Genomic DNA, 6059 nt, shown 5'->3' with positions numbered 1-6059 from the left:
ACAACCACACAAACCCACAAAACCCCCCAAAAACACCAAAACCCCCCCCCAAAAAAAACAAAAAAAACCAAAAACCCCCCAACACCACAAAAAAAACAAAAAAAACCAAACCAAAACAAAAAACACAACCCCCACAACACACCCCCACCCACACCACAAAAAACAAACCCCCCATCCCCCAACAACCACACCACCCACACACCAACCCACCCACCACCCAAAACCCACCAAAACACACCCACCCCAAACCCCACCCAACACAACAACACCAACAAACCAAAAACACACAAAAAAAAAAAAAAACACACAACCAAAAACAAAACCCCCCCACCCAAACCACCCCCACCCCACCCAAAAAAAACCACACCCCACAAAACAAAAACAACAAACACACCCACAAACCACCCACACAACACCCACACCACCCACCAAACCCACCCCCCACCCCCCCCCACCACAACCAACACCCACAACGCACCAACACCCCCACACACAACAAACAAACCACCAACCCCCCACACCACAAACAAAAAACCCAACACCAAAACCCACACACCCAAAAAACCCACCAACACCAACACCCCCACACCACCCCAAACACCCAAAAACCACCACCCACCCCCACAAACAAAAAAACCAACAAACACACACCCCAACAAACACCAAAACACAACCCAACCAACCACAAAAAACAACAAACACCACCAACCCACCAAAAAACACCACAAACCCCACACACACACACACAAACAAACCCCCCCAACCCCACCACCCCCCCCACAACCACACCAAAAACACCCCCACACAACAAAAAAAAACCACCCCCCACCACAAACCCCCCACAAAAAAAACACCACACAACCCCACACCCCACCCACCCAAACAACCCAACCAAACCACACACCCAAACCACAAACACCACCCCCCCACCCACACCCCACACCACCCACACCCCAACAAACAAAAAAAAAACCCCACCCCCCACACCCAAACCCAAACACCACCCCACCACCCACCACCCAAAAACACAAACAACCCCACCCACAACCCACCAAAAACAAACACCCACCACAAACCCCAAAACAAACAACCCACAAAAACACAACCAACACAACACCCCAAACACACCACACACAAAACCAAACAAAAACCAAAACCACAACCCCACAACCAAAAACCCCCCCCAACAACCACCAAAACCCACCACCAAAACCACCCAAAACACCCCCACACCACCCCCCAAAAAACACAACACCAACAACCCACCCCCAAAAAAAACAACCAAACAAACAACCCCCACACCACCACAAACCACACCCCACCAAACAAACACACAACAACACACACAACACAACCCACCAAAACAAAACCAACACAAAAACCCCCAAAACCCCACCACACCCAAAAACCCCAACCAAACCAACCCACCCCACACAACAACCAACACAACAAACAAACAACCCCACAAAAAAACCAAAACCACACACACACCAACCCCCACACCCCCCCACCCCAACAAAAACACAAACAAAAACCCAACAAAAAAAACCACAAAAACCACCCAAAAAACAACCAAAACACAAAACCACCACCCAACAAAAACCCACACACACACACAAAACACACAAAACAACAACACCCCCACAACACACACAACCCAACACACACCAAACACCAAACCAACACACAAACAAACCACACCACAACAAACCCACCAAAACACAAACAAACCAACACACCAACACAACAAACCAACCACACACCAACAAACCCCACACAACCCCCACCACCCCCACAACCCACCCCACAACAACAACACAACACACAAACACACACAAACAAACCCACAAACCACCACACCAACCCCCCACCCACCACACAACAACAACCCCCCCCCACCACCAAACACAAACACAACAACCCACCCCCCCACACACCAACCACAACAAAAACACCCAACCACCCACCCCCCCCCACACCCCCCCCACACAACAAACCAACCAACCCCCAACCACACCCCACAACCACAAACCACAAACCAACCCAACAAACCCCCACAACCAACCCACAACCACACCACACAAACACCACCACAAAAACACCAAACAAAACACCCCACACCCACAACCCCACCCAACCCCTCCCCCAACCCACACAACCCCCACCACACCCCCCCCACCACCACACACAACACCCCCCCACCACACCCCCCCAAAACACACAACACACACAAAACCCCCACCACCACCACCCACCCCCACAACCCACACCCCCCCACCCCCACCCACACCCACCCACAACCCCCCCCAACCAACACAACACACACCAAAACCCCCCACACAGCCCACAACCACCACCCCAACCCCACAAACCCCCCACCCCAACACACAAAAAAACACCCCCACACCACACACCCAACAAACACAACCCCAACCACCCCAACAAAACACACACCACCACACAACCACAAACACCACAACCAAACCACAACCCACAACAAACCCAACAAAAACACAACAACCCCCACAACCAACCCAACCCCCCACCACACCAAACCACACACAACCACAAAACAACACAACAAAACACCCAACCAAAACCACACCACCAAAACACCAACACCACCAACCCCACCAAAACACAACCACCCCCAACAAACCAAACCCCAAACAAAAACACACCAAACCACCCAAACCCCCAACACCCCCCACCACCCCACACACAAACACCACCCCCACAACAATACCACCCACCCAACCAAACACCAACAAAACAAAAAACCACACCCAAAACACCCCCTCCAAAACCACCAACAACCCCACAACAACAACACCCAACAAAAACCAACCCACAACCCCCCACAACAACCAACACCAACCAACCACACAAAAACCCAACCACCACAACCCCTACCACCAACACCACACCCCCACCAAACACACCACCCCCCCAACACAACCCACAAAACCCCAACACACACACAAACCACCAACACACCACACACAACCACCCCCCAACACAAAAACAAACAAAAAAACACAAACACAACACCACCCACACCACAAAAACCACCCACAAAACACCAACCACCACCCAACCACAACCAACAAACAACAAAACAACACAAAACAACACACACAACCACACACAAAAACAACCCAACCACCACCACAACCCACAAACCAACACAACCAACCACCCCCACAACCCACCCACAACAACCACAACACCACACCACAACCAACAAACACCCCAACACCACACCCCAAAAACAAAAACCAAAACCCCACCCCACCACCCAAAAACCAAAAAACCCCACAACCAACACACACCACAAACAACCCCCACCCCACCACACCACCAAAACCCACCCACAAAACACCCACACAAAACACACCACCCACCCCAACACACAACAACCAAAACCCCCCAACCCAAAAAACACCACCCCCACCCAACAACACCCACCCCCAAACACCCCCAAACCACAAAAAACAAAACAACAAACACCCCCACCAAAAACCCACCACCAAACACCCAACACCCCCCCCACCCCCACACACAACACACCCCCCCACAAACCCAACCCCCACCCACACACCAAACCCCCCACCACAACCACACCCCCAAAAACAAAACAACCCCCCCCCAACCACACACCCAACCACCCACCCAACCCCCAAAAACCCACCCACCACACACACCCAAACCACAACACACACCCCACAAAACACACCACACCCCCCTCCCAACACAACACCAAACCCCATCCCACAAACACCCACCAACACCACACACCCCCAACCACAAACCCACAACCCACCCCACAACCACCCCCACACAAAACCCCAACCCCAACCCACCACCCCCCAACAACCACACACCCCCCAACCACACACACAACACCACACCCACCACAAAACAAAAAACCAACCAAAACACCCCCCAAAACCACACACCACCAAACAAACACCAAAAACCCCCCCAAAAACCCCAACCACCCAAAACAACACCCCACACCCACCCACCAACCACCACCCCCCCCCACACCACACCACCCCCCCAAAAAAACCACCCACCCACCCAACCCCACCACCCCCAAAAACAACCCCCACCAAACAACCACAAACACACCACAACCACACACCCAACCCACTACCCCACCACCACCAACCCACAAACCCCCACCCCACCACCCCCCCACCCCCACACACCCAAACACCACCAAACAACACAAAACCAACCAACCACACCCAAAAACACCACCCCCACCACCCCCCACCCCACAAAACAACCCCCCACAAACACCCACCCACACCCAAAACCACAAAACAGCCCCACCCGAACCCATCAAAACACACCCCTCACACCTGAACACAAACCCCCCACCTTCTAATCTACTACCAAACAACAACCTAACTACTCCTACTCAACAAACCAACCCTCCGTCTACAAAAACCTACCCACACCCCTATCCCTACCTCTACAGCCCTTACAACACAAAAGACGTACACCTACCACCACAATTAAGTAAACCCTAAAATAATAAAAACCCCAACCACACCTTCGACCATTCTTAACCTACACAATAACACAACCCCCGACTACTCTCAATACCCTAAAACCTAGACCACCTAAACTACTCCACCAGCTCCTTACCCAAAACCAGCTGAACACACCAACCCTAGTTCCCAACTAACCACTATCAAGCCTATCACATACCATAATCCAGCCTACCTTCCCCCCTCTAACTACCTCAACATCACCTTACTACTCATCTCCACCGCTCACACACTACTAAACACCATAGATCAACTGCCTCTGTGTTAAAACCCTCCACTTTCTTATCCCCCCACCTAAGCACTTATACAACCCCAACCACTCTATAACGGCTTGACCAGTAAGCACCCAGATCAGTAACAAATCACACTCCTACCATGTCAAAACGTATAGGACAAGACTATAAATACGACCACTACCACACGCACTTACCTAACTCCACCCAGCACAACCCAGACTACAGCCCGCAACAAACCTGGACACTCCATCCAACATGCTAACCACTTAGGCATCCCTAACACCTACCACCCTACACACTACAACAACGAACCACACTCCCACGTACTACTCTCCACTCCCTACCCCAACAACTCACACTACCACACTAAATCCTAAAAATAACCTAGGAAACTAACACCTGTCTACGACCTTACAAACTACTCTACCCACTTACTAAAAAAAATTTTAATAAAAAAAAAACCCTACGTATAACGCGCTATCCACAAAAATCAACCAATCCCGCACCTGTGCTAACCACTAACCGACTACCAACCCTCCTCTACGACCCTAGACCCTAACCTAGAAACAAACTACTGCTTAACTCTAACGCACGGGTAACTTCCTCAACTCTAAAGAGATGCCTACCCCGGCCAACCACTACCCCCCCTAACCTACATCACCCAAGTATCTACTCTAGAAACCTATACCACCACCCGCTAACGACACTACACACCGCTAACAACCTCGCATAACTATTACACTCGCCTAAGCACCCTACTCCTTAACCTCAGTACCTACTACTCTCCCACGACACCCTAACTCCTTTCAATAAAAGAGACCCTTACCTTAAATAACAACTCTTACTACTGAGCTAACACCAGGCCTAACCTCTAACACAAACTAACACTCGTGAACCGCTATAACCCGGCACAAACCCTAACACTTACGAACATCCAGCCCTAGTATGACAATAACCGTAACTCCACACTGACCTACAACACCATCCGTTCTGCACATCCTCCTAACTAACACTATACCTACTTAAAACAAACCTGCAACAGAACCTAAAAATCCCCCAACTTACAACCCAATAACACATAATACTAAATACACATACACAACCCTCTTACTAACCTCCCTAAAACCGCGTAACCTTAGATCTACTCGGCACCATCTCTACCACAAACTAAACCCAAACCCTAACCCTAGAGCCTAACCCTCACCTAACCCACTACTCACCCTTTAATAACTCCTAACACTCCTTAACAAACCCTACCCTT

The sequence above is a fragment of the Cyprinus carpio genome, chromosome A3 (genome assembly GCF_018340385.1).
Source record: "Cyprinus carpio isolate SPL01 chromosome A3, ASM1834038v1, whole genome shotgun sequence".
NCBI lineage: Eukaryota > Metazoa > Chordata > Actinopteri > Cypriniformes > Cyprinidae > Cyprinus > Cyprinus carpio.
Note: the sequence above shows the minus strand (reverse complement) of the source record.